This window comes from Spermophilus citellus (genome assembly GCF_964194105.1).
Source record: "Spermophilus citellus genome assembly, chromosome: 6".
In the NCBI taxonomy this organism is placed as follows: Eukaryota; Metazoa; Chordata; class Mammalia; order Rodentia; family Sciuridae; genus Spermophilus; species Spermophilus citellus.
In genome coordinates this window covers 66,433,776-66,460,557 of record NC_138187.1, presented here as the reverse complement: position 1 = coordinate 66,460,557, position 26,782 = coordinate 66,433,776, and the positions used below count along the sequence as shown (strand labels likewise).

The 26,782-nt window shown below is 35.7% G+C and overlaps 1 protein-coding gene across 30 annotated transcripts in view; it reads left to right on the top strand.

Annotated features, from left to right (window-relative positions):
* The window catches only part of ZNF438 (zinc finger protein 438), a 183,599-nt gene that overhangs the window by 4,701 nt on the left and 152,116 nt on the right, over positions 1-26,782 (top strand). For 27 of the 30 annotated variants that reach the window (XM_081298823.1, XM_081298811.1, XM_081298794.1 and 24 more), the window contains exon 2: positions 7,653-7,727. The gene's annotated coding sequence lies outside the window, so the exon portion shown is untranslated. Of the gene's footprint in view, positions 1-4,583; positions 4,904-7,652; positions 7,728-26,782 lie in introns of those variants that run through there. The other 3 variants (XM_081298797.1, XM_081298822.1, XM_081298795.1) reach the window with 2 other exon arrangements.

Genomic DNA, 26,782 nt, shown 5'->3' with positions numbered 1-26,782 from the left:
ACAAATATAAATGTAGAAGTGTGCCATCTCATTTTGTAGTTCACAGAATTTTAAATCTGTTTGTGTAGCTTCCCTAATTCAGTGGACTTGAAATGATTGGTATTTCTTTATATCACTTTTGTAATTAGCTTCCTTAAGAACATCAGATACCCATATATAAAATAGAATACCCATATATATAAAGTAGAATTAACTATTGGCCTGTTGATTGCATAGGCTTTGTGAGGGCAGATTGGTGATTATTTGATTGTATCAGGTAGCTCTCGGAAGAGCAGGTACGAGGGTAGGTCCTATTTGAAGACAAAAGAAGCCACTCTAACATTGAAGATGTGAAATATAGCATCCTAGATAATGAATAAAATTCAAATTTCTTTAAAAATTTATACTTGTACAAGCAAAATTTAAAACTCCTTTAATGTTATTATCACAAACACCCTGTAAAATATTTAGGGCTTACATGATCTTCATTATATATTTATGATATAAATATATGGAAATTTTATCTTACTGAAAACAATGTGTATAGCCAGTGATGGAACATACCAGGCAGTTACATGTAGTTCATAAGATTCTACTTCTGGTAGTTAGCTTTACTTTTTGCATATTACCTTTTTGCTCATGTATATTAGGAGTGATAACTAAACACTAGTTTTTGTACTTTTGAAACTGTAAATGTTTGACTAATTTAAGTAATTTGTATAAATTTAAATGATTTATGAATTGTGATTCATAATTTCTTAGAAATTAAGATCTCTGGCTTGATTTTTTTTTTCAGGTAAACACTAATGGCTAATACTTAGGAAATCTGGGTGAGACTAAGCTTTAGTGACAGGTCGACCAAGTTATCATCCCAAAAGAATGATCAAAAGCAAATTTCTTAGTATTAAACACAAAAAAGTTATCCCTTTCCTGTTGATGGAATGCATAGATTAACCATAGCTACCTACTATAACTATAATTCTCTTTAAGTTGCTACCCTCCCACAGGCAGCATTTGTTTATTTGGTTCTTATGTTTCAAAGCTGCTAGTTTCAAGCTCCATTCTGAGCTACCAGTCTGTAGGGAGGTAAATGTGAGATAAATATTGGAATCTGGTACTATGAATTCAGACTGGTACGAGGATAATTTTGTTTCATCCAGCCTACCCTGGGGATTTTGCAATGTTTAGAGACATCTTTGGTTGTCATAACTGTGTGTTGGGCATCTAGTGAGTTGATGCCAGAAATGTTACTAAACATCCTAGAATTCATCAGATACCCTATCCCGCACTGAATAAATATTAACCAGTTTAAAATGTCAGTGCTGCTGATGTTGATAAATTGTATAATCTCTTTAAACACTTCATTTTATTTCATTCCTTCTTTCCAGTCCTCCCCCCTCACATCGTACTCCCTTCCTGTGTTATGTTTCTATCATTGGGACAGAATATCTGAGATAAACTTATAAGTTAGGAAAGACTTCTTTTGGCCTAGAGTTTCAGTGTGGGTCAGTCTATGGTTTCTTGGCCCATTGCTTTGAGTCTGTGGTACATCATGGTGGGGAGTGCATAATGGAAGACATCTACATACCTCATGGCGACTGGGGAATAGAGAGCGGGGAGAGAGGGAGAAAGAGGATGAGGTTCCAACATCTCTTTCAAGGTCATGCTGCAATGACCAGATTTTCTTCCACTACGCCTCATAACCTAAAATTTACCCACTTCCCAGGAAGGCCATAGGCTGGCGACCAAACCTTTAGCAGGTGAACCTTTGGGGGACATTTAAGATTGAAACCATTACTCTTTTATATTCTCTTTTTATTTTATATTATGTTATATTTTCTTTTTATCTCTCTCTCTCCTGCCTGTCTCCCTCTTTCCCTCCCTTCTTCCATTTACTCTTTCTGCTTTCCCCACTGGAGGTGGTAGTTTTAAGTGGCAAATGCCAGAACTGGAACAAAAGGTTTTGTCGTACTGCTTTTAGTTTGTTGGATAGCTGGGCGAATTTGATTCATTTATTGCATAGAAAAACATTCTTGAAACTAGTTATAATAACCTTAAATATTTTTGGTTGTCACTGTATCTAGTGCTTTTGTGTATTTTTTTTAACTGTGAAAAAATCTTTTTACTAAAATTAACTTAATTTGGACATTATACAGTCTTGGGTTATTGCTAGTATGAATTTCCTTCTTTTTTTTTTTTTTGTAGATACTGAATTAGCTATCTTATAGTTAGTAACTTGGTTGTTTTTCAAAGATCCTTTTTACATTAGTTTTCATATGTTATTGTCACAAACACCCTGTAAAATATGTAGGGCTTACATGATCTTCATTATTTGACAGATAAAGAAACAGACATAGGTCAAATGACTGTTCATATTGTTGGAGCAAGTTAGTGACAAGAGCAGATCTAGGATTTGGAGATAGGTTCACCCTTTTAAAGTCACCAGTTATTTGTTATCCCATTTAATGTTCCTAAAAACCCTATGCAATAGAGTAATTATTCCTACTGCATAGATAAGAAAGCTGGTTTAAGGAGATTAAATAGTATATTCAAGGTCACCCAACTCATAATGTAATTTTGACTGTTTCCATTGAGTTATTTTGCCTCTTGAGGTTTTCTTCTTCAAAAAATAAAATTGACAATTTCTGTATAAATTCATCTAATCTATGATTACATGACTAAATAGGTTTCTGGGCACATAGTCTAATTTGCCACTTGAATCAGTTGGTAAATTGAGTGTTTGTAATACTGTTCAGATATGAAACTCTGGAAGTTCACTGAGTTTTGTTTCACCATAAGATAGCACTATTTGCTATTTAGAATATATTTTTTGAGACCTCTCAATCTAAAAGTAGTCTAAGAGATAGGTCTCAGCTGTTTTTTTTTTTTTTTTTTTTTGAGCATAGTTAGGGCAGTTGGCCTACATGGTAGGATTGACATTGCCATTCTGATACAGAGGGATTTGTGCAAGGGTTAAGCGCCTCCCATTTATCTCATTTTCTATTTTGAATCCTTTAAGAAAATGAGATAAATTGGGTAGCCATTGTTTATGTCATGTTTGAGGCTGTTTCTCTCCACTGTAAACTAAACCTCAGACTGACTTGACTTTAACAACAGAGTAAATGATAATAATACAGTTTTTATTTTCTTCCTGAAACATTGAGAGTTTATTCTACTCTAATTGAGCACATCCTTTTTGTGAGGTGTTAGGAACTGGTGATCATTATTTTATTGCCTAGATTGGGGAACTTAAGTGTTTATTAGTTTGCTTGAATAAATCCAAGATAGGATTTTGAATTTAGGTTTCAGGTTTTACAAAACCAAGCTAGACAGTCATTTTCATTAGGTTAAAAAGAATATATACTTAAATATTTAAACAGTTTTAAGAAGATTATTTTATGTTCTTCAATTCTTGGTTTTAGTGGTTGGATATTGTAATGTTTCATATAGTACATCCATTGGCTGGATTTGGACCATAGACAGTATGAAATTGTGGGTTTTGGAGGAAGGGAGAGAAAGAGTCTGACCTTTGCTAGTGTGCATGTATATTGGGCAAGAAGAATTATACTTTTCCTTAAAAGATGAAGACTCCAAACTTGCCAATATATTGGATTATTATAAAAAATATTTCTCTTACCTCAGTGAAGAAAAATGTTCATATCCAAATACTCATGTTATTTATTATATTATGGAATGAAGAGATCACTATACAATATTGCTGAAACAAAGATGAATTTTATATTTCCTAAGCAAGGGAGAACTATGCTTGGAGAATACTGTCCTCCTAGAAGGCAAAAAAACATGTTCTTATATAAGGTTTTGAGGAAGCATGGAGTTTTAAGATTGGATGATTTTCAAAAGTCAGACAGTTTAAGGATTGGATGATTTTAAGCTTGGAGTTTAGAGACTGACTGACTTTGAGAAGGTTACTGAATCCAGGAAGTTGCTGATTGGCTTTCTGATGACTATTGAGGAAAGATTGTATGGGGGTATGGCAGAGATTAATTCTTTGTTATCTAGTTCCTCCTCCTTTCATTCTACAATTAGAACCCGGGTGGTTTAGCTGGCAGCATGGTTACCCACTCTAGGTTTCATCTTTTTCTGATGACAGGTACGACTGCTTACGTTTGGGCCAATTATATATGAACAGAAGTGAAATATGCAGTTCTGGATTGGCTTTTAATGGTGCTTGTCCTGGATTTCATCTGCCAATTCTCTTTCCTCTCCCACTGACTGGAAAGCAGCAAACAGAATGGCAACAACTGTCTTGAACTCAAATAGAAGCCCTGTCCTGAGGATATCAGCCCTGGATGACCTTGTGGAGAAAACTAACTACTACTTGCTCTCCCCCCAGCCACCTGTGTATCTCCATGTTGTTTCATGGAGGAGAATACATTTTTTTTTGTTTGTTTGTTTGAGCCATTGTATTTTGGTATCACTTATTACAACTGTTTAGCCCATACCCTATAAAATGCCAAAATTTAGTACTTGAAACGGGTTACTTCATAATAAAAAGCTTAAATGCATGGCATTGGCTAAGTGGTTGTCTGACATACATTAAAAAAAAAAAAAGTCAAAAAAACCACTGACCCTTAATTGTATAGTGGTAAAATATTTGGTGAAACTGTCACCTTTGAGAATTTTTATAAGGCATCAATTTCTCTATCCAGTCTATATCTCCAGGGAGGTAGTTAGAAAGAATCAGATTACTAATACCAGTTGAGTCTGCTTGCTTCTTTAGTGAGGAATATAAGAGGGCATCAAATAAGGGGCCAGTTAGTTTGTATTTAGAGTTCAAAGGGATTCTGTAGTTTATAGCTATTGAAGTTTCTTTTTTCCCCCCATGGTCTGTAGTCTGAACTGACTGCAATGTGGGGCATTGCAGGGTTGGAAAAAATTGCTCCTGTGTGCCAAACAGTAAGAGGTAAGCTTGTCATTCTCAAAAACCTTCTGCTAGATTTCCTTGGCTCAACCTTGGAAGCTATTGGAAGCTAGTCCAGGCAAAAATTAAAGTAAGGATTTGCTTTTTCACCTGAACCAGTCAGTTGAACTAAGTAAAAACTACAGTTTCAAATACAAAGTTTTAATTCCCTATAACAATAAAGGTGTATTTCTTACTCATGATATGTTGGCTGTGGCTATGTTCCACATCCTCTGTTACACCCAAGATTTAAACCGAAGAAACACTGCCATTTTTTGGCGGGGGGACATTACCATTTTTGTGACAGGGAAAAGAGAAGTGGCAGAACCAGCTTCTTGTAAGTGACTTATTAACTTTTGTTTTTGTTTTATTGGCCAAAGCAAGCCAAATGACTAAGTCTGAAATCAGTCTGGTAAGAAGAACGTCTCAAGTCACATGGCCAACCCTGATGTCATTGAGGTGGAAAAATCCTCTTGGTGTGAATCAGATGACTTCAAGGCAGCTAGCTGTAAATCAAGAGAAAGAGGGATAGGTCTGCCACTGATGCCAGAAAATAAAGAATAGAGTTGACTAGTTTAATATCTATGACAAACAAAATCTTTTTTTTTTTTTTAAAGAGAGAGTGAGAGAGAGAGAATTTTTAATATTTATTTTTTAGTTCTCGGCAGACACAACATCTTAGTTTGTATGTGGTGCTGAGGATCGAACCTGGGCCGCATGCATGCTAGGCGAGTGCGCTACCGCTTGAGCCACATCCCCAGCCCCAAACAAAATCTTTACTTGTGATTACTTTCATGTGGCACTGACAGAAGACATACAGACATATTGAATTTTTGAGATGATTATGTTGTCAGAAATCCAAAACGTTTGGTTTGCAAAAGCCTGTGTTGTTTTGATGTTGTTTGACACTTAGTAGTCAATAATCCTTAGCTCCCAAATTTTCACCAGCAGGAAGTAGGCAATTGGATCTTTGATTCCCTGTTGAAGCACGTTTTCTTTGTGTCCACTTCATATATGGCCAGAAAGAATAATGGAAAAGAATCTTTCAGTGGCCAAGACAGGGCTCTCAAAGACAAATGGAAAAGGAAATTCTCTTCAGAGACCAGAACCTGAATTTAACCAAAAAAACTTACAAAAAAAGCTGGAGCATGGATTCTTTTCAATTCTTTTCCAACAGTATTTCATTGTTGATAAAATAAGGTATTTGGTATTCTTTTCAGAATGTAAAACTTAATTGTATTTGACCACTGAGTATTGGATGTGATGGTGATAGTAAATAGCAAAGATTACTATTCTATTAGTTTATAGGTCACTGGATAGAGAAGGAGCCACATGGATACCTGTTGAAGAGGGTTGTCATCACCCAGAGATTCTAGACTTTGAACAGATTCCAGTAATTGAGTGGAACTTCCAATTAACTCATGTGAAAGGAGATGACTGTTGCATAGGGGGACAAAGGATGCACTCCCATCTCTGATATTTAGCTAGGCATGTAGGTCCCTCCTACCCTACCTACCTCTCTCTATATATAAATCTTTTTTTATCAGGCTCCTTATTGCTAGATAAAGTCACTAAGCCAATTTCTAAGTTTTGGCAGTAGGGTGAGAGTGGAGCTGTGATGTATACTACTTTTAAAGCACATTAGTAATAATTTAAAAAAAAAAAAACCTGCTTATCTGTCATACTCTTTTGCCCATCTCCTTTCCTATCCATGAATTGTTCGTGATCTAGCCAGCAGTGGTGGTACCCGAAGGAGAAGTGAGATGAGACATGTGGGACCTTAGTCTCTGAATGACCTTGCAGAGCAGAGCTATCTCCCTCCCCTGGACCACTTGTCTGAGCCTGTACTGTCATAAAAGAGAAATGAACTCCTCTTTTTTTTTTTTTTTGTAGTCATTGTGTTGTTGGTCTTGTTGTATAGCATTTTAGCCTATATTTTAATTGATACAGATGACAATGCTTTAAGTGATAAACAAGCATAGGAAGTTAGATTTGTAATTATTCTTGTGGTTTTTTTCAGTTGAAGTTTTTCATTTTTACATTTTTTTGGGTGATGGTACTGAGGATTGAACTCAGGGACACTTGACCACTGAGCCACATCCTCAGTCCTGTCTTGTATTTTATTTAGAGACAGGGTCTTACTGAGTTGCTTAATGCCTCACTTTTGCAGAAGCTGGCTTTGAACTCACCAAAACCTCCTGTCTCAGCCTCTCCAGCTGCTAGGATTACAGATGTGTGCCACTGTGCCCAGCTCATTTTCACCTTTTATGAAAATTTATTTTTCAAATTTTTCTAATTATTCAAATAGTTTAAAAATGAAGAAATACTATTAATATCCTTATTATAATTATGTGTCTTCCTTTTCATTTTCATAAGTATATTTTATATATTTATATTAATTTTTTTATCCTGATAGTTTCACATGGTGTCTGTTTTGTTACTTTATTAGAGTTCTTACTCTTGCAAGTTATTGTTACTTACAACTGAGTTTTTTCATATTTAAAGTTTTTTATTGTTTGTTACTATGGACCCAATCCCCCCCTTGCCCCAAACTCATGTGTTAAAGACCTCACCTGCCATGTAACAGTATATCAGAGATGGGACCTTTAAGAGATAATTAAGTTAAATAAGGTGGTAAGGATGAAGCCCTGATCAGATAGAATATTCTTAATCTTAAAATGTTTGTTTCTTGGCTTCTGTAACATTATTCCTTCCTGATCTTTTTTCCACTTTTTGTGTCTTTTCTGTCCAGAAGAGGGCCCTAACCAGAAACTGACCATGTTGGCACCCTGATCCTAGGCATCCCAGCCTCCAGAACTGTGAGACAGTAAGTTTCTGATGTTTAGACAATCTTGTTAAGTTTCTGTTGCTGTGGTGTCTAACTGATTACGACAAAGCTCAGGCTTTTGACTATTACATCACATAGACTTTTTTTCTTGGATCATACTGTCAATAGCAAGTGGGACTCGGAAGAAGAAGCCAAGAAAAGTAGAAAGAACATCAAGAAGAAATTATATTACATAAGACAAATATTTTGAGGTTAAAGATGCTGGTATTGAATTAACAAATACCAATAATTTGTATGAATTTTCAGTTAAGAAGTCCTCTGTGCTTTTGGGAGAGCAGTTTTATGCTCGTAGGCAACATACAGGTTGAAGAGGGTTAAGTAGTGGATGTGGGAGGACAATAAATATAGCTTAAGCTCTTTCTAAGACAGTTGGCTGTGAAGAGAAAGGGGCAGGTAGGACACTGGTAGGAGAGAGACATAAAGTCCAGGGTTGTATATTAGTCTCATTTGTTTATTTGTTTTATGATAGAGATACTTATGTGCAGAAAGGGAAAATTAGAAGAGAAATCAAAGACTTGTAGTGGGTAAGTGGATAAATCCCTAAGAAGGTGGATGACTTGAGTTCCAGGACAGTGATTAAAGGTTAGCTTTGAACAGGAAGAGGGACACCCTTCCTCCATACTGCCAGGAAGGAGGTGAGAATGTGTGTGGTTGTTCCTCAGTGAGGGAGGAAACCAAGGAAGTCTGACCTAATAACCTTTCTTTTGTTTCTGGGGAGGTGATGTCATTTGCTAAGTGAAAGGGGAGTAGGAAACTTGAAGAAAGTGGTGGAAGTTTGAAATTGATTGTGTGGGAAGTAAGGGAGGGAGCTGATAAGAAACCCAATGAAGGATTGATGGGCAGCAGTGAGACGGGCTGAGATAGGAGGCCATGTATATGCAGAGTTCTCACTCCTTGTGATGGGGGTTTTTATAAAAGTGATCTCTAGTCCAGATGTGGGAAGTCCATCTTTAGGTTGATCCTTAGGTGTGTAGTAGAAGGACAAGCCAACAAGAGAGTTAAGAATGTAGGGCCAGAAAGTAGGCAAAACCTGGTACTCAGATCCTAGGTTATACTGGTGAAGTTTGGAGTATAGATAAAAAGTTGGGAAAAAGAAGGGAGGGAAAGTGGATAAAAACTTGAAGCATAAAGAGATTTAAGATCAGATATGGTTCAATTGATCATTCATTCATCCACACAATAAATATTAATTAAGCACTTATCTCCTAGATACAGTTTGAGGTGCTATGGCTACCTAGATCAAAACAGAGCTCAATTCTGGTAGGAGAGTACATCTCACACACACACACACACACACACACACTTACACACACGTAAATTTCAGATGGTAAAAAGGTATTACAAAGAAAAATGAAAAAGAACCAGCTATAGAATGATATAGACACTGTTTTGAATAATGTGTTCAGGGAAGAGGCTCTCAGATGTGAATTCTGAGCAAACACTTAGATATCATCAGATACACAGCAATGCAGATGTCTAAGGAAGAGTTTTCCAGGGTAAAGAAATAGCACTTAATCCCATAAAGACTTGGTGGGGCTTTGCTTGAGGAGCATCCATGGCACTGGGAGGTGTGAGTGAGGAGAATGGTAATCAACTAGGGGCATGATTAGTGGTAATCAATAGGAGCCAATGAAAGGATTTAGGATTTTACCCATGTCATGGGAAAGCCATTGGAAGGTTTCAGACACAGGGGTGACACCATCTTTCTTAGTTTGCTGAAGGCTCACATTGGCTGCTTTTTGGAGGATTGGCAATAGAAGTCTAGGAGGCAAGAGATTGCAGTCCCTAAGTAACATGCTGGAGTTGGATTTCAGCAGTTGAATGCTTCTGGGTGAAGAATCCCTTTGCTGCTCCTTTAAGCAGAGGCAGTCGCTCCACAATAGGCATTCTTTTCTGTGGATAAAGACCTGACCCTGGTCTTTGGCGAATGCCGCACCCTTTCCTGTTTTTGAGGGCTCCTCACCCACTTCATTATTCATTCTCCTATTTGTCCTCACCTTGTCTTTTCAGATCTGATGTACATCTTGTCTTCCTGACCAAGAGGTCCTTTTTGTTTCTTTTCCAGACCCTTTTTATCACAGTCTTCAGAAAACATACCTGGAAGTTCAGTGTATAAACCAAGGGGAAGTGAGGGGAATGGGGTTGCTCACTTGCAGTTGTCCTTTGACCCTGCAGCAACTCAGACACTTCCAGAAAAGCCCAAGCCTCCCAATTCACAGTGTGGAAAAGCCCTGCATTGAACTGTGACATTGCCTTTCTTGTACTAAGCCATATCTGGGATCACCTTGAGTCCTGCTTTTCTAGCTTAACCTGTACCTTCATAATCCTTAGGCACCTGGCTTACTAAATAGTGGCATGTGCATCTCCAGGTACAAAATGGTGCGTGGAGGGCACTCAGAACCATGAGGGAGGCATGGTGCATCTTCCTGTGTTTTTGTTATTCACTGGCTGTTATTTATTAAATTAGTTCAGTAAAAATCAATGTAGCTTCAATTATAAGCTATGGGTTCTATCATTCTCAACAAATTCTTTTATTGACCATAATTAAGGATAGTAAATATTTTTATAACAAAAGAAAATAGATGTAATTTAGTGAGTAATATTTGTGTGGATCTTAAAATAATTCTACAATATCAAGAAATTTTCATTTTGCATGGGCCACTTAGGGTTATGCCTTCTCTTTCCTGGGGATGATTAGGTCTTTCTATGTTAGGAACACTTTATTATAAATGGTTAGAACTACCTTTTTAAGTTGTTGAATTTATAATACTGTATTTTTTATGTTTAATGGAGCTATTATAACATTTTTATTCAGTATGGAATTGGACACTGCCATGATTTAGACTATGAAACATCAGGGTTTTCTGGCTAAAGGTAAAAATATAAGTATTTTCTTTTAATTAATTTTGATAAATGCCATTAAATCAAGCACTGCTGTCTTACAAAATGCTTTGTAAGAACCAGATAATGGCCTCGTAATTGGAATAGTACTCAAAATAAGGTTGTCTTAGGTCACAAAATAAGTTTCATGCTTTGGATTTTTAAAAGATAGGGTATCATGTGTGTTGTCCTATCCTCTCAAGAAACTCTATGATGATTCCTGAGTTAAGGATGTATCTTCAGATACTAGAATTAAAACTTTCTTTGTCAGGACTGTTTACCTTTAGGGAATTAATTTAGGGATAGGGGTTTTGCATAACTGCCAAATTATGAAACTAATGAGGACAAGAATTTGGTTATGTTCATTGATAAATCCTTTCTCTCACTCAGACCTCCCAGTGTCATGGATGCTCCTCAATAATATCAATAGCAGGTATTTAAATGCTTGGCATTCACATGTTACACTTAATACTTTTTTAGTGAATGAATGAACCATCTTTGATATAGCTGTGGAAGTGATGTTGTCTGGTTTTAGATACAGGAGAGCTTTAGGATTGAAGGAGGGAGCCTTCCTAAGTATGGAGTCACAATGATGTAGCTGTCACTACATGACCTCTTTAAACTAATAGAAATAGCAACACAGCTGTAAGTTTTCTTTAGAGTCTGACTGCCAATTGTCAAGATTGTTTAATTATATGACATACCAATTCTGTCTGCAAAGTGGGGACCTCTGTTAGGTACTTTATTTATAGCAATACAGAATCTGTTGGTGCATGTAACTGCACTGAGATTAGGTGAGGTACATAGAATGGGATAAAGTGCTTGTAAATCATGAACTTATATCCAGAGTTTACTTAAAAAATAAAAAAAAAACTTCTTACAACTCAATAATAAAAAGATACTCAAGTAAAAATTTCTGAACAGATGTTCCTCTAAAGATGATATACAAATGGCTAAAAGCACATGAAAAGATGCTTAGTGTTAATTAGTCACAGGTAAAAAACAAATCAAAACTACACAGGATACCATACTAAACCCACTAGTTGACTGTTATCAAAAATAGTAACAAGTAACAGATAATGATGTGGAGAAATTGGAACCTTCATATGTTGCTGTAGGGAATGTAAAGGAGAAGCTGCTTTCGAAAACAGCTTGGCAATTCTTCAAAAGGATAAAACACATTACCCAGCAATTCCACTCCTAGGGATTTACCAACGATACATAAAAATAAAAAGGCACACAAAACATGTACATAGACATCCAGAGTGACATTATTCTAATAATGCATAGTTAGTAAAAACCTAAATATCTATCAGATGAATAAATAAACAAAATGTGTTTTATTCACACCATGGAATATTATTCAGCATTAAAATGAACTGTCATGTGCAACAACATGGATAAATTTCAAAACATTATGCCGAGTAAAAAACTCAAGACACAAAAGGCTATGTGTTGTATGATTTCATTTATATAAAATGTTCAGAGCAGGCCAGTCAATAGGGACAGAAAATAGATTAATGAGTTGGAAGGGTTGGAGGGGAGGAGTGCGCAGTGACTGCTAAATAGGTAGAGTTTCTTTTTGAGATGAAAATGTTCTAAAATTGTGGTGATGCTTTCCCAATTCAGTGAATATATTACAATTGCTATATTGTATACTTTAAAAGGGGGAATTGTATGGTATGTGAATTATACATCAATAAAGCTATTAAAAAAAGAATAAATGAGATAATATGTGGGCATATACTTTGAGTTATTTAAGAAGATACAATTATTATTTTAGTTTGACTCTGAGGCTTTTAATAGTAGCAGGATGACTTAGATGTTTTTCCTGACTTGCAAGCCTGTGATTTTTATGCCATGACTCAACTTTATAAGGCTGTAACTCAGTAATATAAAATATTGAAAATGTTGAAACATAAAAGGAAAACTGCTTGGTCTACTATTTTTATTTAATGGGATTTTCTGAATCAGTTAATTAGCAGTAAGTAGAATATGTCATTTTAAGGAATTAGGTTTTAGATTCATAAAATTTTAGAGCTAGAAGGAACTTCAGAAGTCATCTATTCTTGGCTTTCTCATTTTGTTTTGTGAGAGAACTGAGACCTTAGGTCACAGAGTTGAGCAAATTGTATAACTGAGTCATTTCATTATTTTTTTCTGTTGACTGGTTTTGATGCTGTTAGTATTATCAAAACTTTTAATATCAATAGTAGCTATTTAAATGCATCCTATATATTAGGCATGCTGTTAGGTACTTTATTTACAGTATCTAGGTTAATCTACATGATGATTTATGAAGATAGTATATTTTACTTATGTATTAGTTTTCTATTGTTGCTGTAAAATAAAACACAAAAAAACATCTGTGGCTTAAATAGCCTAAGTTTGTTATCTTACCCTTCTTGAGGCCAGAATCCCAAACGAATCTCACTGAGAGTCAGGAGGGCTACATTTCTTTTTGAAGGCATTAAGGGATTGAATCAGTTTGCCTGTCTTCTGCTTCTGTAGTCACACCCCCGCCTTCCTTAATTTGTAGCCTCCTCCCTCTTTAAAGCCAATGATGACTGGTTAAGTCTTTCTCATAATGCCATCTCTCTGGTTCTGATTTTTCTGCTCTTCTTTCCCCTTTAAGGGCTTTTGTGATTCTTTTAGACCAACCAAGATAGTCCAGGATAGTCTTCTTATTTTAAGGCACATCTGCATCTTTAATTCCATTCCCCCTGGTCATGTAATATAGCATAGTCAGAGATTTTAGGAATTAGGATGTGGGAGGGACAGTATTTTGCCTACCACAGTCTTTTAACTATATGAGCAAATTTAGGTTTAGAGAAGCTAAAGAACCAGATGATAGCCTAGTAATTGGAATAGTACTCAAAGTTGGAATAGTACTCAAAATTCAAAGTCATAAGAGTAGTAAAATGAAAGAACTGATATTTTATTCTAGGTCTATCATGTGTCATATATATTCACAATAACATGATATTTTCCACAAATACCATTTAGTCCTGGTCTGGAAAAGTAAATGAGTTGAAGATTTAGAATCGTACACAGAGACTGTTAACTAGGTAAGGAGTTTCTTTTTGATGATGAGCTGTGTTCAAATATTATCTCTTTATTTTTTATTTTTTTAATTATGTGTATTTAGAGTAACAACATATTTTAATATATTTTGTGAAATATTTACTATAGACAAGCAAATTAACATATCAGTCATCTCACATAGCTAGCTATCCTTGTGGGTTTTTTTGGCAGCAAAGAGAAATCTCTAATTAGTATAGTATTAACCATAGTCTTGTTGTACATTGTATTTCTAAGCTTGTTTGTCCTACATATCTGCAGCTTTGTATCCCTTGACTAAGCTACATCTCCATTTTTTCCTTTCCTGCTTGGGAATCTCCATTTTGTTGTCTATCTCTGTGTATTAAACTTTTCTTCTTAAAGATTCCATTTGTATGTGAGATCACGTAGTATTTGTCTTTCTGTAGCTGAATTATTTCACTTTTCATAATGTCTTCCATGTTCATACACCTTGTAGCAAATGGAAACTTTTTTTAAGTTGAATAATTACTCATTATGTATATACACAGATATAAACACACACACACACACACACACACACACACACACACACACAGAGTTTCTTTATCCATTTGCTATGGTTAGTGTGTGGTTTAATTGTGTTTAATTTCATGTCATTTAAAAGCTTGGTCCCTAGGATGTAATATTGGGAGGTGATGGAACCTTTTAGAGGTGGGACCTAGTCAGACTTCCTTAGGTTGTTAAGGAGTGCTCTTAGAGGGTAGTTCTTTTGTATCCTCTTGAATTCTGTTGGAAGTGTTGTTATGAAAGGAGCAAGCCTGGTTCCACCCAACTTTCTGCTTCCTGGCTTGAGAAACTTGCCCCAACATATACTACCACGGTGTTATCTGCCATGAGATGATGCAGCCAAAGGACAGTTCCCACTAGTGCGTGTGCTGTGCTGTTGTGTTTAAACCTCCCAAATTGTAAGCTAGATAAACCTCTTTTCTTAATAAGTACTGTGTCTTAGGTATTTCATTATAGTAATGAAAAGCTGGCCAATATATCAATCTTCTGTGCATGGACACTTCTGTTGTTTCCATTCCTTGATGACTGTGAATAATGTTGCAGTGAACATGGGAGTATAGATATCTTTATGAGGTAGTGATTTCTTTTCCTTTGGATATATACTCAGAAGAGGGATTTTGGGGTTAGGTCATATGGTAGTAGTGTTTTAACTTTCTTTAGGAATCTTTGAATTGTTTTTCACAATGACTGACTAATTTACATTTCCACCAAATTTATAAAAGGGTCCCCTTTTCTCCACACCTTCACCAACACTAATGTCATACAGCTTTTTATTATTAAAGTAAAATTATATCAAGAAACTAACCACATTATTAGGGAACAGTTAAAAGCATAGTAGAGAAGTGTATTTATTGATATGGAAGAATGTTTATGACTTAAAGATTTCCATTGTATTAGTATGGTTTTTTTTTTATTATTGTAACAAAATATCTGAGGCATGCTACTTTATAAAGAAGTAAGTTTATGTTGGCTCTTGATTCTGGAGTTGCAAGGTCTAGGGGCCTCTTCTGGTAATGGCCTTCTTGCAAATTAAGTTCTGAGGCTACACAGAGCATTATATGGCAAGAGACAAGTATAACCCATGTGTACGCGTGTGCCTTCTGGTGTCTTTCTTTTTATAAAGCCACCAGGATTCAATCATGAGAGCTCTACGCTAATGATTTTATATAATCCTAATCACTTCCCAGAGGCCCGACCTCCAAACTCCACAGATTTTTTTCTAGTGTCTTAACACCTCACAATGGGAATTAAATTTCAACACATATAGCCTTGAGGAATTCTCAATCATTAACCACCCCCTCTATTTATTAGCCTCCCCTATTATCAGTTCTTTCTTAACATAGCCTATATGCTCAAATTCAAATTACTTTTCTGCAGATTTCCCATTTTCTTTGTAGCTCTTTGGTGTCTCGGATCTGGCAAAGCCTCAGGACTGGGTGAACCCAACTACCTGTTAGTTTTTTCTCTTTACTGATGTATTTAAGAGCCTTCAAATTGCCCTGTGATTTCATCCAGTGTGTCTCTATTACCTCAGTTTCTCACTCCCCACTGCATGCTGCTTCCATTTTTCTCAGGCTCTTAGTGCCCTGCCAGTGTTACTTGACATGACAGTTGTTCTCCAGGGACCTGTGCTTCCTTTTGAAAACACTCTTGGCCTTTGTCACATCTCACTCCTTTTGTTTCCTTTTTCTCATTCTAGTTAACCCTCTTCTGTCTTCTCTGTTCTTTTTGCTTTTCCCTGACTTCTAAAAGAAGGGTTCATGGAGATAAATTCCTCCTTTTTTTCCTCTTTACTTTTGGTTTTAAATGTAATCTCTTTGCCCAAGTCTTCCATGTTACTTCTGGCCCAGAGTTTGTTAGGTGTAGCGCTATTGATATTTGGGCTGGATAATTATTTTGCTGTGGGGGACTGTCCTGTGCATTGTAGTATATATAGTAGCATCTTTGACCTCTACCCACACTAGGTGCCAGTAGAAATCCCTCTGCCCCAGTTGTGGCAACCAAAATATCTATAGATTTGCCAGATTTCTCCTGGGGGACAGAATAACCTCCATTTGAGAATTAGTTAACTAGCCTAAAGCTCTCTTCTGAGGGATCTAAGGAAAATACCTTTTTGACATCAACATCTTGGTCTCATTGGCATCACAAATTTAACATGATAAAAGTGGACTCTTGTTTTCTGTCCAATATGTTCTTTCTTCAGCTTTCCCCCTTTTATATCTTTCATGGCCTTATGGGTCATTGGAAGTACTTTGGCTTTAATTTTGAGCGAATAGGAAGCCTCAGGGAGTTTGGAGCCAAGAACTGAGATAGTCTCCTTTTGGTCAGACCTTCTATGAGAATAGACTATGAGTGGGAAGATTGAAGCAGGAAGACCAAATAAGAGATCACTCTGGTGATGCTAGTGAAGAATGGTAGTGCCCTGGGCCAGGGTGGTAATAGAAGGGCTGGTAAGAAGTAGTGTCTTTGGATTATTCCTGAGAAGAGTAGTGCTGTGTCTCATCATGAAATTACTAACTTAGTATGCTTTACTTTTCAATTGTTTTCTAAGAACTTATGAGAAACAGGTTTTGAATCAGAGGGAGAAGAAAATAATGAAAACCCAGGAACTTCCTAGGATTTTACTGGAAGGGATTCAGCCCAGAACAGGAAGCAACATGAGGGATACAACAGGATGAGTAAGCAAAACATCCTGTATAGCCAGGTCTACCTCACAGTCTTATCTATGACTAACCCTTCCACTGTAAAACAGGTACCTTTGGAAGAATAGCTAGAACAAGTGGAAGTTGCAAGACTTTCTTCATTAAATATCAGAAGCAAGTCATTGTGGATTATATGACTATTTATTGAAGTAGAGTGACTATTGATATTTGGGAAGAGACAGGTTTTTGTTGTACAAGATTGTCTAATACATTGCAAGACACCTAAGGTCCCTGGTTCTTCAAAAACTAGCACAAGTATGTTCCCTTTTTGTGACCTCTAGAAAAATGTGCCTCCCTCCTACACACCAATTTCCAGAATGCGCATGGAAGTTGGACTTGCTCAATAGCAAACTGCTGGACTAAGCCCACTTTTCTAATTTCTCAATTACCTTTCATAAGACTATGACATATTAGATCCTTAAAAACACCTTGAATTGTTTGTTTTTAGTCTTGGGGATTTAGAAGGTATCTTTTAGAACTTTAAAATTAGCTAATTTTTATTGCTGATACATCCCATGTGTTTTTTGTCCATAATATATACCTTAAAATTATTAATTCTTAAATCCTTTAACAGAAGGTGTGGATATCTCAGGGCCATTTCTAAAGATAATGGGAAGGACACATGCTCTCTTGCCAGCACTGTAATGTAAGGAAACATGAACTAAAATGAATGTGGAGTTTGGATGAAAAAGAATTTCCTTGTTGGATTTTTGTCAGAGGGCATGGTAAATAGGATTGAAAGAGGGAGCTCAATGGCTAGTATGTGAATATTTTTGTACATCAAATCTTTATCAAGTCTATCTAGTATCAAGAGCTAAATATATTTTATATAATATTTTTTAAAAGCAGTAGAAAATAGAATGTAACATTCATCATATATGTGAAGGATTAAAGTATTGGAACACTGGAAAACTAATCAAGAAAAAGATCAACAATTTTGAATGTGTCACAATAACAGGACCGGGAGAAATGCTTGTATCAAGCATGATGAAGGAATGATATCCAAAATACCCAAAGAGTTTTCTCAAACTTAATGATGTAAAAATATTAAAATTCAGTACATAAGTGGGTAGAGTGTTTTAGCAGTTAACAAACAGTACAGTAACATGTGGGCATGTTCACCATAACCGGGTAATCAAAGAAATGCATTTTAAATCAACCTTGAGTTACCACTGCCATTCTCTCAAAGTACTTAAAATAATTCCATGTTCTTGAGGAGTTTAATGAGAAAGGAGCCCATTTGTACTTGTTCGTTCTTATGCTTTATCTATTCCTAGTCACTGCTTTTCTCTGAATATTATGTGTGATTTCGGACTCTTGTACCTTATCCTCATGGGTGTTTTTCCTTTGCTTCCTGGTCTCCTGTCCAGGAAAGGGTGAAGGATTGTCACCCTTGTAGAGCAGCAGTCAGAACCTGGGGGCATCCCTCCCGACTCAGTGCTGGTGAGCACTCTGCATGCAGCGCTGGGCACATGAGTCAGTCCTTGCCACTGGCAGGTGGGTCTTGAGCCTGCAATGGTCAGGTCCTGCCTCAGGGCCTGGCACACAGTAATTGTTTGATGACTGTTGTCCTAACTCATTGAACTTTGGTGAATATTTTAATGAACTACAATACATTGGGTTGTTGAAATAACACGATCATTGGAAGTATGAGTATGGTCAATTTTGTAACTAAGTACAAAATGATATTTTTAGTGTGTTTTAACTTCACTTGAAAAGTAATGTGCATAAAATGAGCTGTTTTATATTTTTAGACTATTGATAAACTTTTTAAATTTACTATAGTCTTTATGATAAAATATGTAATTTAAAAAGTCAGCTAGCAAACTGACCTCTACCTCCTCCATCACTGACTAACCTCTGGGTCTCCTGTCCAGTTATCTTGTCTAACAGGAAGTAGGATGGTCTTGTGGACTTTTAAAGATATTTGCATTTATGTGAGTGGAATTAGGTCCTCAAGCATATTTCAACATATACTGTTCCTTGATGCATGTAGCTTGAGAGATTTTATTTTCTAAACAATTTTATCTTATGGGTGTATAGCACTAGTTTTTAGTTTACAAATGTGTTCCCGTTATCAAAGATAAATTCCAAAGCTTCTAATGATGTCAAGTATAAATGGTAATTGATTCCTTTAACATATTTTGAGTGTGACCAACATAGAGAATTTCTTTAAACAAGTCCTTGTCTGTTAGGGAAGACAGACACTCTAGAGGCACTTCATATAGTACCATGAGTGCCGTGCACATGTGATGAACAAAGTGCAGGGAAGACAGGGGGAGGGAGAAGTTCTTTTTTTTTTTTTTTCTATTTTTTTTTTTTTTTTAACCAAAGGAGGCCAGTGAGATGCAAGGTCCTTCTCTAGTGAGATGACTCCTCAGCAGGACTTCAGAGAATTGACAAATTTTTTTTGCCAGGAGGAATGAAAAAATGAAAAGCATAAACAGAAAGGCAGAGGTATAGAAATATAGGATCTGTTCAGAAGCCACTGAAAGATTTTAGAGAGGGATATGATATGGTCAGGTTTGTGCTTTTGAGAGAAAATTGAGGTCAATGTAGAAAATGATTATAATAAGAAGACTTGGGAAAAGTGATTCTCAAACTCAGAATTCTAAGTTTTGTTTTTTTGTGTGCTCTCCTATGTGACATTTAAATAAGCATCCCCAGTGTTTAGATTGCAATATAGATAAAACATTATATTATACACAGTTCTAGCCAGTCAACCGTGTGACCTCACTATAGCTGTACATCAGAGTGTCTCTTCTAAAATTCTGAATAAGAACCAGTGCACTAAGGAATGAGATCAGTTAAGAGGCCATTGTGGTGCTCCTTTAAATTCACTGTATAGACTTGGTGTCAAAGTTGATGTATAAGGCTAAAGAAAAAAGGAAGTACAGACCAGTGTTACTCAGATTTTTATGTGCATATGAATTGCCTAGGGAATTAAAAGGTAGGTTCTGATGCAGCAGGTCTGGGGCAGGGCCTGAAATTCAGAATTTTTATAGGTTCTTAGTGATGACAGCAATTTTTGTCCATGGACTATATTTAAGTAGCAAAAGTGAGCTAATTTGGGTGTGAGGCTGCAATGACTAGATGGTGCTGTCATCATTTGAAATGCAGAACACAAGAGAAAAGAAAGGTTGGGGAGAACCCGAGGAATCTGTCTTTCTGGGATATTTAGATCAAGAATTATCGATAGCTGGAAATTTGGATATTAAGCATAAGTAAAAAAATGAGGCCTAGAGATACAGATTTGGGAATCAGTATTTCATTGCTGGTAGTAAAAGCTGTGAGAATAAATGACATTTCCTGTAAGAAGGAGATGAAAATCATATTAGAAAATATACTTATTCCTGTTTTCTAGAATTTTAGTGCTTCATTCAAGTGACTATAAACCAGCAATGGGGAAGAAACTAGAGAGTTTCTCCCTATAAATAATTCTTGTGGTAAATTCAGGAATGGGGAAGCCTTCTTTGGAAAGCAGCCTTCTTCCTTGGTAATGACTGGAGAAGAAGTTAAACATTCCATAGATCTGTTTAAGAATGCATTGAAGTATCTTTTTTATTATGAAAATCCATTCACATAAAAATATATATTAAGCAGCTTCAATATGTTAGGCCTTCTTTTCTAAGCTCTGGGTTAAAAATAATAGCAAATACAATGAATCCCTGATACAATGGAGCTTATGGGAAGATTGACACAAGTAATTATAATATAGTATGGTAAATGATAATAGGGAAGTGTCGGATGATATGAGAGCACCTACATACAGCAGGAGCACATGACTCAGTGGGAGACATGGGATGACCTTCCTAAGGAAGTAACATTTAAACTGAGATCAGAAGGCTGAGTGGAGGTGACCTACAACTGATGTGATTCTGCAACTTGTATTTGGGGTAAAAATGGGAGTTCATAACCCACTTGAATCAAATGTTTGAAAGATGATATGTCACGAGTTATGTAATGTTTTGAACAACCAATAAAAATATTCTCACATTAAAAAAAAAAGGAAAAGATGGTGGGTATGCAAGCAGTGTCTTAGAGGGGAGAAGGGCCTGCAGGCTGGTGTAGTTTAGCATATCTGACCCATAGGGTATGTGGTGTGAGATTGATGGGAGATGATCTTGGAGAAGTGAACAGAGTTCATGCTAGGCAGTGATGCCTGGGACTTGGGATAGGTCAGAAAATGATATACAAGGAAAAACTATTATTCTACCTTAGTGTAGTTCAAACAGTAGTCTTATTTATGCATATGATTTTACAAGATTTTTATGGACTGACCTAATAATGGAATAGTTGCATTGTTTCTATAGGAAAAATGTCTGGGCTTCCAAAACTGTATTATAATTTAACCTTCAAAAATTATTTTAACTATTTGGGAACTGTTTGGATAAATGTATAACTCTAGTGCTTTTTGCTATTCATGCTAAAAATGTACTTTTATTGGTATTTTTTAATAAGGCTGCAGTGTTGATTGTCTCATTCTCTGATAAAAATCAAATAAATGTATCATTCCACAGATGGAATTGAATTTTTTTTCTTGACCATATTTAGAAAATATATGGAAATAAATGTATAAATATTTATAAGTTGTATGGTGCCCTATACCAGAACCAGTCTTCCCACCGTGTTTACCTCCACCATCCTGAGGGCAGAGACACCAGCTTACAACAGACAACCCCACCTATTGGAAGAGAAAAGAAGCAGGAAAAATACAAATCTCTAAAACTAGCAACAACCCTGGTTTCTTTCTTCAAGTATTTTTTATCTTTCTCTTCTACCCCTCTTATCCTCTGGCCCTCACATCTCCAACATATGTGAAACCTAGAACTTTGCATGAAATAGGATTTTTGAGGACTGAGTCATCTTAATAATATAATATAGAGGTGTTATATATGCCCCTTTTTTCTTTTCTTTTTTCTTCTTTTCTTTTTCTTCCCTCCTCCAAATTTTACTATTTTAACATCCTGCATTTTTCTAAATACATATGTGTATTTGTTTTATGTACTCTATTGCCTTCCCAGGTACTGTCTACCCTAAATTACTTCCTGTCTTGCTACTAACCCTCTTCATTAGATTTCTTTTTCACACTTCCTAAGATATATTAACTCTCTATCCTCATATCCTACCTCCTCAGCATATCATCCTACACCCCACCCCCAGTTTATTGTCTACCATCAGAAACTGTAAACATTTTTTACAGAACTACTGATTGTATTTTAGAAAATAATTGAAACCAACATTTCTGTACATTGAGACTAAACTGTAAATGTCTTAATAACAATGAATTTTTCATAGGTGGTGTATTATTGATATTGGGATCTGTTAACATTGTCCTTCCCCACAAAGGAGACATCTTGGAACCCTACAAGAGCACTACAAACCTATATGGTAAAAATAGTAATACCCTAGACCCACAGAGCTGGAAAGGAAGAGACATGAGCAACATGAAAAGCAAGGGAAGAAAGTGCTCCAAACAAATCAAGACACCACATCATTAGAGTCATTGGCAGCCACAACAGAAGAAATTACAGTGAAGGAATTCAGGATGTACATGGTTAAAATATCCTTTAAACTCAAGGTAGATATAAGAGGCAAATACAGGCAGTAAAAGATCACTTCGACAAGAAGATACATAAACAAATATAGGAAGCAAAAGATCACCTCAACAGGGAGATAGAGGTTCTAAAAAAACAAAAACAAAAACAAACAGAAATCTTTAAAATGAAAGAAACAATAAACCAAATTAAAAGCTCAAATAAAAGCATCACCAATAGAGTAGACCACTTGGAAGGTAGGACATCAGACAATGAAGATAAAATATATAATATAATCTTGAAAAGAATATAAACACAGTGATAATAGTAAGAAACCATAAGCAGAACATTCAAGAAATATGGGCTAGCATAAAAAGACCAAATTTAAGAGTTATTGGGATAGAGGAAGGCATAGAGGTTCAAACCAAAGGAATAAACAATCTATTCAATGAAATAATATCAAAAAACTTACCAAACATGAAGAATGAATTGGAAATCCAAATTCAAGAAGCCTACAGGACACCAAATGTACAAAATCACAACAGAATTACACCAAAGCACATTATAATAAAAATGCCCAACATACAGAATAAGGAGAGAATTTTAAAAGTCATGAGAGAAAGGCATCAGATTACATACAGGGGAAAACCAATTAGGATAACAGCAGATTTTTCAACACAGATCCTGAAAGCTAGAAGATCCTGGAACAACATATCAAGCTCTGAAAGAAGATGAGTACCAACCAAGAATTTTGTATCCAGCAAAATTAAGCTTTAGATTTAAAGATGAAATAAAAGCCTTCCATGATAAATAAAAGTTAAAAGAATTTATAGCTAGAAAACTGGCACTACAAAATATCCTTGGAAAAATATTTCATGAAGAGGAAACGAAAACCAACAATGAAAATCAGCAGAGGGAGGCAGTACCCTAATGGTTTTCAAAGATTCTTAAAAGTTAAGGATTCCCTCTGTAAACCATATTATGGTATGTGTTATATACTAAGAAAGTATAAAAAAAATGAAGCTGACATGATAATTATAATTAATACAAAGTAAAATATTAGTACTACCAAAAGATGGACAATGCAAGCAATGTCACTAAAGTCAATTGGAATGCAAAAAATAAACAAAGTATAAAATGCCTAGCTTTTTAAAATACTTAACCATAGGCTCATCATTGTCATCATCACCACCAGCTATTGTTAGCACTAGAAATACTTGAATTTTTAAAGCAGGAAAAAGCCAGTAAGGCAAGTCCCTTTATTAAATAAGTCTATTTGAGCTTTATTTTGTTTAATGAAACTGTAAGCTGAAACTGAAACTCTGACTTTTCCATGTCTGCAACTGGCAAAGTTAATTTTATCAATGATCCATCTCAGAAAAAGCATCTTTCTGTTGATACTTGCTTTCAGCTTGCAAGTAACAAAAGACTCAACTGAAAATGACTTCAAGTAATAAGTACATTTCATTATCTTATATAACTAGAAGATCTGGTTTTATAGTTGTTTCATGCAACAGCAATCCTGGATGAGTTGCCTTTTGTCCTCAGACTTCTCCCTTCCTGGTCTACAGATGGCAGCTTGAGCTCTAAGAATTTTACCTACATAACAAAATAATCAAAATTGTAAGAAAAGAGGGCATCTCTTTTATGTTTTTTTTAAGAGTAAAGTAGATTTTCTCAGAAGCCTTCTAGAAGACTTGATTTCCCTAGCCCAAATTGTATCTCATATGCCTCAATTGCATCTCAGGGGCCTACAGGTCCTGGTTAGTTGAGACAAGTCAAAATTCATGGCCCCTGCCAGAGTGAACACAGTCAGGATTCTGTTACTCTAATTCCTCCCAACGCCAATTTATTTTTGCCTGGGCTCTTAATCCCTTTTAATCTCTTGGAGGCTTCTACTCTGTTAATCATTCTTCTTGCCTGTATTTTCAGTTTCTCTCTTCTCACTCTTTCTTAATTCAAGTTTATTGGAAGAAGAATCTACAGATGCCATCTCCATTTTTCCCCTCCTGTTTTTTTCCCTTAAATTCCCTACAATCTGGATTCTGCTCTTCCCGATAAAAAGCCTCCTTTTTTGTCATTTTCAGTGTCTGTCTGATTGCCTAATCCTTTGCCATTTTCTTTACTTTTTCATTGATTTTCTTTCACTTTTGTCTTTTTGTTCTGTATTTCACTTGTTTGTACTGTACTCTATTATTTTCTTCCTTCTGATTGCTTCGGGTGAATTTGTTCTTTTGCTACGTTTTCCTCCTCTTTAGATAGAAGATTAGGTTATTGATTTAAACCATTCTTTTTTTTATATATATAGCTGTTATTTACCCTCTATGCACTGTTTTATTTAGCTATAGCATATACATTTTGGTATGTTGTTTTGGTTTTCATTTTTTTGCAACATATTTTCCTACTTCCTTTATAAGTTTCTTATTTAAAAAATTGGTTATTTAGGAGTGTGTATGTTTTAGAAGTCTCAATCTATAGATTGCCAATTCCATTCCTCAGGGCCTGAGGCAAGGCAGGACATCATGGTGGAAAAGTGTGTTGGAGGAAAGTGACTCAGGAAATTGCACTGAGAGCAGAGAGAGAGCTCTGCTCAAAAAAGGACAAAATATAAATCCCAAAGGCATGCCTCCAGTGACCCACCTCCTCCAGCCACACCCTATCTGCTTACAATTACCACCAAGTTAATCCCTAGCAGGGGATTAATACACTGATTAGGTTAAACCTATCGTAACACAATCATTTTACCTCTAAACTTTCTTGCATTGTCTCACAGATGAGTTTTTGGGGACATCTAACCATAACAGTACATATATTTAAGGTAAGGTAAAAATACTTCACAGGTTCTTATTGATACTGCAATTTTGAGTTGAGACTATACTGTGCTCAGATCTTCCATTTGTATCTCTTTTCCTCTGCACCAAGAATTATGGCTTTCAAGGACATAAGTGATTATAGAATTAGAAAATCCAATTATTATTCATCCATTTTTATTCCATATTATACAGGTGACATAATATAGGATAGTAATAATATTGAGTGACAACACTAATACTATTGAGAATATTAAAATACATATTTTTAAATATACTCTCACCATCTTACTAGTATTTGGGGCTCTAGATATTTTCTGACCCTTTATTTAGCAACATTCTAGAGGACCTTCTCTGACTCCCTGCTGGAAGGAGGGTACAAAGAGGAGTAAAACAAATCCCTGTTCTCCAGAAGCTAAGTACGGGTTAGCATTGTTGGTTTGTGTGGTATCATTCTGGTACAGAAAGGTGTGGACATAGAATCTGGGATTCTTTTTTTCTTTAAAGTAATGTTAATGATTTGATTGCATGCTTCTCTCATGGTCTACTCCTATCAGGAATAGCTTCCTTTGGGTAGAGGTCTTCCATACGTGTACTCTCCCTTTATACTAGTCAAGCAGGGGTTCTTCAGAGAATCTGAACTAGTAAGGTGGATGGATGGAATGATGGATGGATGGATGCGAGAGCAAGGGGGGAGGGAGGGTGAGTGTACTTATTTTAAGGAACTGGTTCACATGATTATGGGAGCTGACAAGTCTGAAATTTGTAGGACAGGCCAGCAGACTAGAAACTCAAGCAAGATTCGAATGTTAATAGTCTTAAGTCCAAGTTTCTTCAGGAAACATCAGTCTTTTCTGATAAGGCCTCCTTTTGGTTTAATAAGACCCACCATTTTTGGAGAGCAATCTGCTTTATTTAAAATCAGTTCAGTGTAAATGTTAATCACATCCACAGACTTTTCATGCAACACCTAAATTAGTGTTAGACTACACAGCTGGACACCATAACCTTAGCCAAGTTGACACATAAAATTAACCATCACACCTGGGTTGAACACTAAATTTGTTGTCCAAATTGAGATTTGTTTTTTGAGAATAGGGAGTTATAAATAAATCTATGTAATTATATACATAGAATATTTTATAGTTATGTGATTTTATTCATTGACATTGTTTTTTTTTTTATCATTGGTGAACCTATAAAATAGTCCCATCAGGAAAATTATTCTAAAAATATTAACATTTATCTGTGTTCATTAAAGCATAATAAAAACTGTTCTTTTGAGTTTCTCAACATTAAAAAGAACAGTAAATGTTCATATATATTATTTTGTGTTTTAGTCATAAACTGGGTATTTACATATTTCTGAAAAATGTATTTTAAAAAATTGGTTGTATTATTTTTAATTGCCTCAGAAAACTGTTTTTTATCAAAGTTGCATTTTATGGTTGCTAGTTTTTTTGGGGGGGCGAGGGGATACCTAGTATTGAACTTAG